This window comes from Polypterus senegalus, chromosome 10, assembly GCF_016835505.1.
Source record: "Polypterus senegalus isolate Bchr_013 chromosome 10, ASM1683550v1, whole genome shotgun sequence".
Taxonomy (NCBI): Eukaryota; Metazoa; Chordata; class Cladistia; order Polypteriformes; family Polypteridae; genus Polypterus; species Polypterus senegalus.
Window position 1 is genome coordinate 3,979,066 of NC_053163.1, and position 14,920 is coordinate 3,993,985.

The 14,920-nt window shown below is 40.0% G+C and overlaps 1 long non-coding RNA gene across 2 annotated transcripts; it reads left to right on the forward strand.

The window, feature by feature from the left end:
- Positions 1–1,120: 1,120 nt before the first annotated feature.
- LOC120536550 lies at positions 1,121–14,721 on the forward strand. Of its 2 annotated transcripts, none has more exons than XR_005635143.1 (4): positions 1,121–1,226; positions 2,926–3,103; positions 10,156–10,296; positions 11,271–14,721. It is a non-coding gene; the product is annotated as an uncharacterized LOC120536550 (long non-coding RNA). The 2 variants fall into 2 exon arrangements; XR_005635142.1 differs by having other exon boundaries at positions 1,122–1,226; positions 11,268–14,721.
- Positions 14,722–14,920: the final 199 nt, after the last annotated feature.

Genomic DNA, 14,920 nt, shown 5'->3' on the forward strand with positions numbered 1-14,920 from the left:
ATTCTCAATAATCAATAAGCACAACAATCCAATCCTTTTCTCCCAGCAGCTCCGTCACACTCCCTCCCAACTTCCGCTCATCTGCTGGGTCTCGACCAGTCTTTTATCTATTCCTTGACCCGAAAGTGTTCCTCCTCTTCTTCTGGGTCAAATGACACATCATCCGTTTTTAAGCAGCCTGGAAGTAGCCTGTGGGCTTCCGTCCTCCTGACTCCGAAGTACTTCCGGGTTGTAGGAAAAGTAGGAGTACCCCGGTCCTTTATGAGCTTCCCCTGGCGGTACCCACGGCACCCAACAGGGCTGAGGAAACGGACTCCATGTCCCAGGATGCCCGCCCGACTCTGACTCACTTGCTGGGTTTTCAGCAGTCCTTTATGTAGTTCTTGACCTGGAAGTGCTTCTGCTCTATCATCCATGTGACTTGTCAGTACTTCTAGGTCAAACAGACAATTAAAGTTCTTTAATCAGCCTGGAAGTACTTTAGGGCTTCTGTCCTCGTGACTTCCAGGCTATAAGGGAAGCACGACTCCCCCAGGTCCTTCCCATGGCACCCAACAGGGCTGAGATAGCGAAAGTATCTATCTATCTATCTATCTATCTATCTATCTATCTATCTATCTATCTATCTATCTATCTATCTATCTATCTATCTATCTAACTCCATGTCCCAGGATGCCCTGAGGGTATCCGGGGTACAGCTACTGTCCAGGGGAGCTGCCACCTAGTGTTCTGGGGGAGGCAGTGTCCTGAAAATTCTGCCTTCCTCCATTCTTTCATTTCAGGGACGTCCCGGCCGGATTGAGCTGCCAGCCGTTTATCACAATACAAACGCTAATCAGAAAGTGACAGGGGCTGAATTTGAGCCTGGGTGCCCTTAACTATGAGGCAACAGCACCAACCCACCCACCCATCCATCCAAGCATGCATCGTCTAAACCAGCTTTATCCTGAGCAGGTAGGTGTGCAGGGAGGCTGAAACCTAAGCCAGCAATCATCAGGCACGAGGCAGGAACTGGACGCCCGGTTTAAATAAACTCTCATTGCACCTGTTCGTACAGTTTTCCAGGTGCTCCTGCATAATGTTATGCATATTCATATGAAACGGGCAGCCAATGACTGCAGCTGTAGGCAAACCCTGTAAGTACGGAATAAGCGCGCAGGCACCAGGCAGGCATAACATGCAGTGTCGTACGGGTATGAGAAGCGTGGTGGCTGTCCTGGACAAAAGTAAGTTTTGAATAATCGTTACATGTTTCTTGTAACGTTGCTTGTCGTGTACATAAGTTGACGTTTCAGTTTGCAAGTAGTTTGTAGCTCATGGTTCATGGCTCATTTATTTTATCCAGAATGAAAGTACAGTCCGTGTGTCATGACTATTTAAAAGGTCCATCTTTGCATGGAGTCGTCACTTTTCTTTTCAAAGATAAAAGCTGCGATTCTCAAACTGGGGTGGGGGTGAAGCTGTACAAGGGGGGCGTCGAATAAATGAACAAGGCATCAAAATAAATTTTTTACATTTTTATTTCAAATTTAAATTTGCAAGCATTTAATCACATTATAACTAAAATTAAAATTAAACATTTCTAAGGTTATAGATCTAATGAGTAATATTTGCCTGCTTTAAAGTATACAGCCTGTCCAGGTTTGGTTTGATATTCGAGAGACACTCTGAACTCCTTTTCTAGTTGAAGTTTATTTCTATGATGAGCGGCGCCGCTGCTGCTGTTTTTATAGTCGCGTATTTTCAATCCAGAAAGTTCCAGACGTGTCGGTATCTGTCGCGAACATCGGGTAACAGTAGATCAGGTGATAATGCGGCGCGACTGCACCACATTGGCAGCGTAGCCAATATTGCCAAACTGAGTTAAATAATTTACTGCGTATTGGGTTATTCTCATGATACAACTAACAGCTGAGCCGTATAATATTTGTCGATCGAAATACGTTTGTCTGGCGCAGATTGACTTCATCGGTGTCCTCGTTTACGAGATTTTTAAAAATTAAAACATAGTTAATCGTTTCTTTACATAAAAAAAATAAATAAGAATAAATAATTTATTCTTTGTTTTTGGGATTAGAATTACTACCAAAAACACACAAGGCATTTTAACAGTTATTAAAGCACTTTAAAAGAATACATTGCAAATATTTAATCGAAGTTAGCCGAACACATGCACATCTTATGGAAGTAAAAATGATAGGATACAGCGACACCGCTCGAGTATCATACATTTGTTAGTTGTATCAGGGGTTATTCTCAGCTATTTATATTATACAGGGGGCGCAGAAATATTCCAGGTAGAAAAGGGGTAGCGAAATACGAAAGTTTGAGAACCGCTGGAGAAAAGTAAAAATCAGGACGGAGAAGAAAATTTAAAGAGACCTCTGTTGTGTTTTACAGTAAAGTAACTCAGCACACTAAAATAAATTTTCCTTATGGGACATTCAAAAAGTTTCCGCATTTTTAACTCTATTTATTAAGAATTTCAAATTTTTTATCTTAAATTTGCGATGCAATTTTCCCAGCGTCGTACTGACTTTTTAATGCCCAATTACTACTGCTTCTGCCTTCACCGTTTCAAACGAAAATATAAAAGTGCGGAAACGTTTTGTACGTCCCTCGTAGCCTATATACTGCCCTGCTGCTTGTACTCCTGCACTTAATAACCAATACTTAGATAGCGTACATAACAAAATGCGTGTGGCGGATCGCGTTGTCGAAAAGAACTGTGAAAGTCAGGCTGTGATGTTGTATTTATTAATTATTTTTAACGCCATTTGTACGAATCATAAAGCCTCATATTTTGTTCGTGAATAGTATCACACCATAGCAGAACTGACCATTGCTGTCGCCGGACTGCGGGTATAAATATTTTTAATCTGTGTATTTATTTTTTAACATTTGTATCAATTCCCCGTGTTTTAGGTTAAACGCACAAAGTAACGCTTCCCGACATCAGCAGCCATTTGCAAGCTGGCGAAACTACTGCAACTCCTTAACATCGATTCTCGGGACCTTCTTCATCCGTGCGAAACTATCCAGGCGGCACCAGACGACAAGCAGGCAGGAACCCACCTTGGAAGGGACGCCAGCAGAACTAAAGGTAAAGACAGGCGCAGGCTCGCCGAAATACTTGTGCTGATTTATTGATTAATTAATTAGAAAAAAAATATCTCAGGTGTAATGATGTATTCAAATATTCAATTCATATATTCACGGAATGATTAAAAACGAGAAGTAAGGCATTTCACTTCTGGACTTATAAACGGATCTCCGCGCACTGGGGTCGTGCTAGCTAAAGGATCTTTTACAAATGCGGAAAGAAAGAAAGAAAGAAAGAAAGAAAGAAAGAAAGAAAGAAAGAAAAAGAAAGAAAGAAAGAAAGAAAGAAAGAAAGAAAGCGATGTGCTGTTCGGTATCCATGTCTACTCCGCACTCTTTAACCATTCTTTAATGGCAATGGTACTTTAAGGGGTTGTGTGGTTCTTCATAGAGCCGTCCCTTGACCAAGCGCCATTTCATTCTGCACTGACGGGTTCTTTACATATGCCATCGTTCTTTGTGCTTTGAACAACTTCCTTATATTTAGAAAAAAGAACATATTTAATGTATGCTCTGCCATAGCAGTACAATAACAGAATAACAAAACCTGAGTATAGCACTTTGAAAATCACGATCCATCATCCATTTTCTAACCCGCTATATCCTAACTACAGGGTCACGGGGTCTGCTGGAGCCAATCCCAGCCAACACAGAGCGCACGATCCATTAGTATTTCTCAAATCTGTTACTATCTATCCGGTCATCTCGCCTGTTAACTAAAGAAATAAAATTAAGCTTCTTTCAGGAAAATTCACGAGGATGGGTCTTTTGGGAACCAAAAGCGTTTTCCATCTGTGGCATCACTCTGAATAACCGACCTGGCAGTTTGAATTTTAAGCGTGAATTTCGATCGTCATCAATGTGAACCTGCCCAGTCAAACTACAAAGATTTAGAAACAAAAATACGCGGGGGTACAGGACGATAACGATACTTTTAGGTTATCGGACATTTGAGGTGATCCGGTGCCGTGAAAGAGAAAGTGGACCACCATTTAATACCAGAGCCGCAAGGAGCTGCGAAAGGAAAACAAAAATGAAGAGTGAGAAGCAAAAGAAAACAATACGCATAACGTGGCATTTTTGAAATGCGAGTTTTTGCTAGTTATTGAGTTATTACAGCACACGAAGTGTTACTTGATGAATTTTTGGAATTTTATCACACCGTGGGAACTCCTCAGTATTTCTGATGCCTCTTACAGTGCTGGCCTGGAGCGGGGCTTTCCATTGTGTAGAACAAAAATGGCTGTAACCAGGAAACAATGTAGAAATCAGCGTTGCAGGAAGACATCACAAAAAATAAAAAGAAATGTAAAATAAAAAAAACCCAACAAACATTATTAATATAATTGATGCTTTAAAAAAGTTACAGCAAAAAAAATTGATATACTGTAGTTGTTTATCTCTTTTTTTCCTGTGTAGACGTTGTAAACGTGAACTCCTATTTTTATCATCAATGAAAACAGCCAAACGTTTGTCACAGGTACCGTCGTTTGAGTCCCTCCACAGACGCGCTCCTACTTTACACCCTTAAAAATGAAGGTGCCGGGACGGTTCTTCAGAGCGATGCTGCAGGAGTAACCATTTTTGTTTCCCAGAAGGTCCAGGAAGAAATTTTTTATTTATTTAGATCTGTAGGCTCCAGATAGTAAATAACCATGAAAAAGATGGTGACAGATTTGTGAAATACTAAAGGGTGGGTAGTCCTAATTTTAAAATGACTATTTCTGAATACAACAAAACAGGCCAAGTCCAGTTTTCTTAATCTGTTAATGTTCTGCACATACAGCAAAGATTTCAAGTTTCTTTTGTACATATTTGGAAATTATTTACAGCACAAAACACCAGCTTCATATGCAAACAAACCTGCTGCAGCATGAAATGGCGCTTTGATAAGAAATGAACATTAGAACAACGTGGTCGAGAACGGACCATTGAGCCCAACAAAGCTCGCCAGTCCTCTCCACTTATTTCTTCCAAAAAAACATCAAGTCGAGTTTTGAAAGTCCCTAAAGTCTTACCGTCCACCACACTACTTGGTCGCTTATTCCAAGTTTCTGTCGTTCTTTGTGTAACGAAAAACTTCCCAATATTTATGGGACATGTACCCTTAACAAGTTCCCAACTGTGTCCCCGTGTTCTTGATGAACTCATTTTAAAGTCACCGTCTTGATCCACTGGACTGATTCCCTTCATAATTTTAAACACTTCACTCAGGTCTCCTCTTCATCTTCTGTAAAGGCTCAGCTCTTTTAATCTTTCCTCATCACCCATCCCCTGTAGGCCTCAATCAGCCCAGTCGCTCTTCTCTGGACCTTCTCTTGTGCTGTTATGTCACTTTTGTATTCTGGAGACAAAAACTACACACAGAACTCCAGATGAGGCCTCACCAGTGTGTTATAAAGGTTGAGCAGAACCTCCTGTGACTTGGACTCCACACGTCAAGGCGCTATATAACCTGACAGTCTGTTAGCTTTCATGATGGCTTCTGTCTGGCAGCTGATTGTGTCGAGTCCACTATGACTTCTAAATTCTTCTCATAAGGTGGACTCTCGATTTTCAGACCTCCCTTTGTGTATTCAGACCTCACATTTTTACTTCCTATGTGTAATTTGTTACATTTGCTGACATTAAATTTCTCCATCCACAAATCTGCCCAAGCCTGTCTGCTATCCAAGTCCTTCTGTGACAATATAACAGATTCCAAATTATCTGCTAATCCACCTATCTTGGTATCATCTGTAAACTTCACCAGCTATATTCCTATCTAAATGATTTATATATATTAAAAATAGTGATGGCCCAGGCACTGCCCCCTGCTGGTCACCACTCTTAACATCGGCCAGTTCTGAGGAGGTTCCTCGCACCATCACCCTGAACTCCCACTTCTGTTAGTCTGATGCCCATCCTCTCATGTGGCACCTCATCAAATGCTTTCTGAAAGTCCACATCAATAATCTCATCGGCTCCACTCTGATCATCTGCTTTTGTTGATTCCTCATAGAATTCCAGCCTGTTAGTAAAACACGACCTCCCTCTTCTGACGCCACGCTGACTGTCCCGTCCTTGCCATGTGTTGCTCAATCTTATCCTTAGTAATTCCTTCCATTAATTTTCCTGTGATGCATGTTAAGCCTACTGGCCTGTAGTTGTTCAGATCTGCCCTGTCACCCTTTTTATATAATGGGATGATATTTGCCATTTTCCAGTGCTTTGGAATCTCTCCTAAATGGAAGCACAAAACCCACTAAAGAAACATAAGGTGCCATTGAAGAACCAGCAATTTTAAGGTTGCTCTTCTGTCATAAAACTACCATTGCCTTTATTTTTTCCATGCATTGCAGGCGCCAATCAATCGATCAGACTTCATTTATTGACCTTCAAACATCTCAAATACAATTCAAAGTGCTGTACAAATGTAACATTGGTTATTAAAAACACATTTATAAGCTGAATTTATGCATAACAAAAGAAATTATAATAACATGATAATTGAATAATGAAAAATATTAAAATAAGGTTCGATCCCAAAACCATAAGATTGTAAAACATTACATACAAAGCCTGAGTAAATAGCTGGGTTTTTAGTATTTTTGTATGAAAATATCAATGTTTTCAGCTTCTCTTACAAGACAAAGGAGGCTCAAGGTTGTTAACAGCTAACACTTTGTACAAGGAAGGAAAAAAAGTTTTACTAAATAAATCTGAGAAACGCCTGAAGACAAGTGTGGTGGCTCCTCGCCGTTCCTTCACTGCCTCCCCCTGCCACTTTTTCACCCTGAAGGCTGTTGTTTTCTGAGCCCGCCCTCCCTCTGGGTTCTGTGACTTCACGCCCTTCTCTTGTTAATTGTATCCTCCCCACCCACTTTCTGAATGCAAAAGCTTTCCTGATGGTCCCTTTTTAAGATCTTGCAGGTGTCTTTGAACTTTGTTTTGTCTTTCTGTTTTTAGAATTCCACTTGCAATAAAGTTCACTGTGAATGAAGACAGAGAGGGAACATTGTGAAAAGTGTCTAGTCATTGCTGTTCTCTTTGAGGAACTTTCATTTTTGTGCCGCTCAGTCTTCCAGTCTCCAGAGCATGAAGAAACACACCCAGCTTACACATTTTCTGCATTGTCACGGCCTCTTCTTGAAGGCTCTATTTAATTTCTATGAGTTTTCCCCCCAATTGTCATTTCTGGGGTCTGACACTGATAAGGCATTGTGATTCCAATACCAATGGGTACCAATAAATCACACACACACCTCCATTATGCTCAGATGGAGGCCAGTCGGGCTGATTCATAACCCTACTAGGAGGCACAAACAACATCTTATGCAACCCAAGACTTTCAAAGCTACTCATTGGTGGTTGTCAGGTTTAAAACTTTATACATCATTAGAATAAATGCAAACATTGATGCAATAAAAGATGAGATCTTGGTAGACGGCTAGAACTACACAGCTCTGGTCCCTACACCTCTCCCTGAGGCTCCCCAGCCATTTCTTAAACTCTTTCAGCATCAAACGTAATTCACACGTATGAGAAGTGAACAGCCAAACCAGGTCTACTGGTGTAGTATAACAAGTCAATGGGAGTACTGCGTGGGCGCCACTCATACCGGGGGGGGCATAAGAACAAGTGAGGAGATGGCTGACGTGGTACACTCTGTCAGATGTATATTGAGATTTTTCTACCTGTATTATCATTAAAGTTCACCAGTTTGTTATTTTGATTTACCTGCACAACATAATATAGCTACTGTAACTACGTGTGCGTTTTTGCATGTGTGAATCTAAGGCATGTCTGCTTTATAGCGTCCCACGTGCACAGCTTAGTCCATACATGGATGGCTTCCTTAAGCAAGATGAGGCTTACATATTGCTCTTCTACTGTGCCTCACATGAGAGTTTTAATCCATATGTGGACTGTTGAATTGACCAAAATGAAACACAGCTTTTTTATAGTGCCACTTGCGTTTGGCTTTATTTGCATGTGGACAGCTGTCTTAAGTAATTTGAGACTTATATGGGTGGCACGATGGAGCAGTGGGTAGTGCTGCTGCCTCGCAGTTAGGAGACCCGGGTTTGCTTTCCAGGTCCACCCTGCATGGAGTCTGCATGTTCTCTCTGTGTCTGCCTGGGTTTCCTCCCACAGTCCAAAGACATGCAGGTTAGGTGCATTGGTGATCCTAAATTGTCCCTGGTGTGTGTGTGTGCCCTGCGGTGGGCTGGCACCCTGCCTGTGGTTTGTTTTCTGCCTTACGCCCTGTGTTGGCTGGGATTGGCTCCAGCAGACCCCCATGACCCTGTAGTTATGATATAGCAGGTTGGATAATGGATGGATATATATACTGTATATATAAATATATAAAGCTCCCTTATAGCACCCTATGGATACACATTTAACCATAAATGGACAGCAACCTTAAGTAAAATGAGATTTAGATATGGCTCCTATATTGTTCCTTATGTGTATGTTTTTAGACATATTTGGTTTGATGCCCTGTGGAAGGCTGGCGCCCTGCCCAGGGTTTGTTTCCTGCCTTGTGCCCTGTGTTAGCTGGGATTGACTCCAGCAGACCCCCGTGACCCTGTAGTTAGGATATGGCGGGATGGATAATGGATGGATGGTTTGATGCCTTAAACAAAATAAGGCTTATTTATAGCTTCACCCACTCAGAGCCAATGAAGTAGCTTGGGGCGGGCACAGGGGGCAGTCCACCTCCGGCGGCACATTTTTTGAGGGGGAGGTGGGTATTATTGGCCAAAATTCTCAGTACAATTCGTGTGCCAGCAGCAGGGTTTGGAAAAATATCAGTCATGAATGAAAAAAGGCAAAATCTCTGATTTTTATCCACCAATGCTTCAAAAATAATTTTCAGACTGTCCTTCTGTGACGGCATCAGACATGGCAGTTGAAATGTATGAGGCAATAACAAAAATAAACTTAAACATGACACCGATAATAATTTCTAGGAAGATAAATGACTCATTTACAATTAATAATTTTGTTTTGTTATCAATCCGAATGCGTTCTTGCTCATCCCCACCTATCACTTGTACACCATACTGGTTCTGGTTTTTGCAGCGTAATTATATTAAATTAACAATCAGAACACGGCATATCAGTGTATCTCTACTATTTTATTGTGTAGTTGATGCATATAAAAAATTATATGTGAAAAATTATTGCTGTTTCTCAATATTTGAATAAATCTATGCAAAATGTATCTTAATTTTTCTCTATATGTCATCTTAATTTTTGATTTAAATAGGTTAACATATTCAGATATCTTGGAGGGCAGAAAATTGAAACACAAGTGGCACGAACTCAAGCCACGCCACTGATCAGGGCCTCAGAGGCAGTGCTATGTCAGCACCCATTCCAGCCTCTATCCATAGGACCATTATCACTTTCGGTTTATCCTCGACATCACCCTTTCCTACTGATCACATTTTATTGCAAAGCTAACAAAATGCTTTTGTGTGCTGTGACATTTAAATCAATAATAAAGACTCAAATGTATGTGAGAACACGATATTTTGGCCTTTCCACAGCGAGGGCAAATTTAAAGTGTTTTATTTATCATTAAAGTTTTACACATTTGTGCATAATTCACTTTTTGAATCTCCTGTTTCCACTGCATTCTAGCAAGCAGCCCAAGTCCACCTAGCAAGAACTGTCAATGGATGGGCCAGCGAAGTCCACTCAAGTACACAATTGGACTGCAGTCCAGTTTAGAATTATCAATAAATCTGACCTGTTTGAATTTAAGATTTGAAAGAAAACCAGAGTGTTAGAGGAATGAGAGTCATGAATTTGTCAAAGACTGCTTGAATTTGATTCAAAAATTCAAATCCAGAAATACTAACCACTGCACCTTTGTGTCTCTCACAATTCTAGTTATATTTACATATATACGCCCTTATCAATAGTGAGAGTTCACTCGAGGAGAGGATGCCAAAACATAGTGCTCATGCAGTACCAACTGGCATACGGTTTCCAAACTGTTTTAATGAAAACAGGACTCTGGTCCATACTTTATTGAACTTGCTCTGATTATTCTTTCAGACCCGTCTCAAATACAGTTGTGTAGACCATGCCTGCCATGATGATATTCCCCCCAATCCATAAGAGAGCAAATAGCCTGGAATGGTTCCTGAAGTTCAGAGAAGACCACCACGTCTGCTCATCCACCTTGTGTGCACCACGGTGAGAATTAACAGGCTGACTGCTCTTCCTGTTTGTTTTGTTGGCATTTTGCTATTCTCCCTGACCTTCCTGTGTTTTGTTTATATATATATATATATATATATATATATATATATTACAAACTGATTAGGAGTTATGAGGTATATATATATATATATATATATGTATATGTATATGTATATGTATATATATATATATATATATACCTCATAACTCCCTAATCAGTTTGTACTACGCAAACAATTTTTAATGTGATAAGATTTGGTGGTGGGTTGTTGGTGGGTGAGGTGAGGTTGAGGGTGCCCATAAATCTTTTTTTCTTATATCTTAATAAGAGGTAAATACAGCCATAAAAATGAGACACAGAAATTAGAAATGTGTCTTTTAGTAGCTTCACTTTGAACACAGCACTGGTGACACATCAAGTGGGTTCCATTCAGTCAAAGACGTGCTTGCTTGGGGCCTCCTCTTCATCATTCTTTGTCTCGCAAGTTTTCACAGCTGGTGCTATGACCAGACGATTGACTGACTGTCTGTTCTCTGCACTTGTGACAATATGACGACCACACCTTTTAGTAAGAATTGTGTGGAGTTATATTGAAGGCCCCAACAAAGCTTCACTTAAGTGGAGCCTGACTAGAATAGTAACATGGCTTTAAGTGATGTGACAACAAGACACATAAAAAATGGAGAAGTCTTGCTGATATGTCAAGTCCAAATAATTGAAACACTAGCATATCTATCTATCTATCTATCTATCTATCTATCTATCTATCTATCTATCTATCTATCTATCTATCTATCTATCTATCTATCTATCTATCTATCTATCTATCTATCTATCTATCTATCTATCATATAGTGCCTTCCACTTAAATCTATCTATCTAATAAATGGTTGGGGTGACTTGATTAATAAACTCCAACCAATCAGTTCCTTATCTCCACTCTCTTTGTTTTTCTTCTCATTAGCAGAATAAAAGCAGATCCAGTTGGTCTCCTGAATACGCCAACCAGATGCCACTTTCCATGGAGGCTGATGTCCAGCAGCAGGCAAATGTGACTAAGACAGAAGGGATGGTTAAAGGATGCCAATCTCTTTGCAATTTTCCTTTTTGTTTTATAACCTATCTAAGTTACCTCCCAACTGAGGATTCCTGATAAACTTTCTTTTTTGAAGGTTTAAATCAACAGAACTTCTGCCCCTATCGTTCTGCATTTGCTTTAACTTGTTTAACAAGCTTCCTTTCCTTAAAAACACAGATTCTGGTAAAGTGAGCCTCCTGATATGACCAAAGGTGAGCTAATTATCCAGATGATTCATTTATTCTTTTCAGACCTGCCAATTGCATTGCTGCAACATAAATTTTCCTAATGCTGTCATTTTTACTAAAGGGTGGCAATCCAGAAGGTGTCATTGAGAATGATTCTCAGGTTGTCAAACACTGGGTAATAATAAGAAAGAAATAAACAGGTCTACTAGCCGCTGTATTCCATCACGTTCAGGGACGGTTGCTCTGCAGATCACCTCAGATTTCAAAACACCGGTGGTGTGTGGATCCGGGGATAGGTCTGATATCAGAAAGATTTTTTTTTTTCTAAAAGAATTTTATTTCCCATTTCAGTACAGACAATACATTTCAGTCAATTAGATTTAAAGTGGACACCACAAAGTAGGAATTGCATGAATGTGAACTCCTTGTTGTCCTGTTGTTATTCCTGAAGATTCATGCAACTCCTTAAAGGAATCCGCTCCCCAGAAATGATACCATTTATTGGTTGCTTACCCCATGTGTTTTGTAATAATGAGTTAAAACTTTAACAAATGTTTAAAAAGTGAGGTAGAGTAGTGACCAACAGCAAACAATATAAAAAAAAATCAAATTCCCATTTCCTGTATTGCGTAATCCACGTGTCAGCTATCCAGGACTCATAGCATGCAGAACACGTGCATTTTATGCTAAAATACCATTCAGTGTTTATATAATACTATATTGTCTGGTCAAGAGTCCTGTCTTCATTTGTAAAGCACAGTATTGTGAGAAAGTGTTTCTCATTCATGATGTGTGCTGATTTTTCCAGAATTGTCTATTTTTTGAGCATAAAATCCACGCGTCTTGCATGTGGTGAGCAAACAATTGGATACGTGACCCGAGTAACACGAGATTTCGTTTTCTTTTATTCCCATCGTTTGCCGTTGTATAACCTTAGTCTCAATTTAATATCAAAAACGTTTTATTGTTGTTGTCCTGAAAACATGGGATTTCATTTTTTCTTTCTTGGTCCTCATTGCACAACACATATAAAAAAAATGTTAAGTAGATGTTTTAAAGATGATTTTAAAATAATGAGAAATGGTGTGCCTGGTGGAAAGTTTCATTTTTGGAAGTGAATGAGTGTCTTGAAACTTTAAAGAGCTGGTGTGATTCCTGGCACAAGGAAACCCCAATGGGGGCATCAAAACGCACTATGGTTTTATGTTTGAAATGGTTTTATCTGGACGTTATTTTTATTTGCCATTACCATGTACTTGCAGTCTACAAGGTAACTTCGCAGAGCAAAGTCTGGACCTGGCCTGACACATTACCCGACTAACGCATGTCCTCTTCATATCCAGATGGGTTTCTGCAGAGACATGCAGGTTACTTGGATGTGTGTGTGTGTGTGTGTGTGTGTGTGTGTGTGTTCACCCTGGCATCCTGTCCAGGTATTGTTCCTGCCTTGTGCCCTTAGCTTGCTGGGTTGGGCTTCAGCTTCCCAGTGATCCTGCTTGGGATTAAACAGGTTTAGAAAATGGATGGATGGATTTATTGCCAGAATATGTGCATGATGTTATTGTGTTCACAATAATGATTGCTTAAATGATACCTTATTGGCATGACATCATCATCCTCATCGTTATTCAAATCAGAGTTGCCCGGGGTGTTGCCTACCCCATGGGCATTAGACACATGGCAGGAAACAGCGCCAGACAGGATGCCGCTTCATTATGAGCGGGTAACATCAGATTTACACTGTAGTGACATCAAAATGAGGAAGAGGAAGCTTTTGCGTGTTTCGTTTCTTTTTATGTTGCAGCAATGCAAAGCAAAATCATAATAATTGTTAGGGAAATGGGGGCACACACTTTCGCCTCAGGAATTCATATGAGTGAACCGCTTTTGCAGCTTAGGTTTGTATTTTTTACAGACTGTAGTGCCTTTTAATGGAGGCAAATCATATGCAAATGGTTTTATGTTTATTGTTCACATTGTGAATGAATGCATTTGTGAAAATTATGGTTTACAAGTTTACAATTCATTTGTATTAGTATTATTATGATGTGTATGAGATGTTCTTCATTTCAAGCGTTGCATACTCTATTTGTATTTATTTGTGTGGTGTAATGACATTTGTTCATTTTAAGTATTAATAATGAGTATGTAAATGCAGTCACTAGCAGTAGGACATTATGTGTTTAGTTAATTAAGCTCAGCACATCAATGGTGTAATTGATGAGCTGTTGAGCAGTAAATGCATGTGACATGCGTATTGTACGGTTTGATGTTAAGTATGTAGTTGATGTCTGTTGACGCTCTGCATACACTTGTGTCCATACTGTGTATTGGTAATAAATGGAGTGCCAAAGCGCACTCCTTGCACTGCAAACGGATTACTGTTTACAGCCCAAAGTGCCCTTATTGTGCATAGTAAAGCAATATTGTGCATATATGGTGCCACTGAAAGGGCCAAATTCAAATGGAGAGCTGGGTCTTGGAAATCTTTTCCTGGGATCCTTTGCTGCCATCCAGAGATCTTCATACGTCTTATGAAATTAGCCTCTTGCTTTGGTGCCACCTGGAATGTTTTGTGTCCCCTCTGGTGGCCACTGCTTTCCCACACTGAGCCTTGAATTGGTTCTCCAGACGCCCGCGTTGGCTTGTTTCATAAGTAGCCCACCCGGCTGGTAACTTCTGTCAGTTGGGGAAGCTGTCACGGTGGATACCCTGTGGCTAACAGGTCACAGCTAACTGTGGATTGAGGGTGGAGTACTAAGTCGAGATCAGTCCATTCTGCCTTGTCCCGTGAGAGTGTACATCCCGATTGTACTTGTTTGGTGTTATTCGATTGTCATTTTTCACTTGTTGACTCTTCTCTGTTTCTGTGTTTGAATTGTCTCCCTCATGAAGAAACGGTGTAATGAGCAGTTCTTTTTTTTTTCCATGACTGCTCACTAGAGGATCCATCCTCATAATGTTCTGGCCTTTTCTCACACTACGACTGTCCCAATTTACTTCCTCAATACTGTAGAAGGCACCTTGAATTTGTTTTTCTTGTTTTTCTCATATTTGTTTTCAAATCCATTTTGTTTTGTTCCCTTTACTTTACCTTCGCTGTTTCATTTGTCTGTTGACTCTTCAATAAACTGTAAAACTTAACTGTAAAACCGATGAATGTCTTCTTTGTTCTGTGTTTTTTGATTCATAAAGAACTTATTTATTTATTTATAAAGCAATTTAAAAACAACATCACGGCTGACCAAAGTGCTGTACGATAAAAACCCAGCATATCAGACACACAAAACCAAAGGGTAAATGAAACAGAAACACATAAACACATAAGAACTGAGGAGATTCTTAATAAAA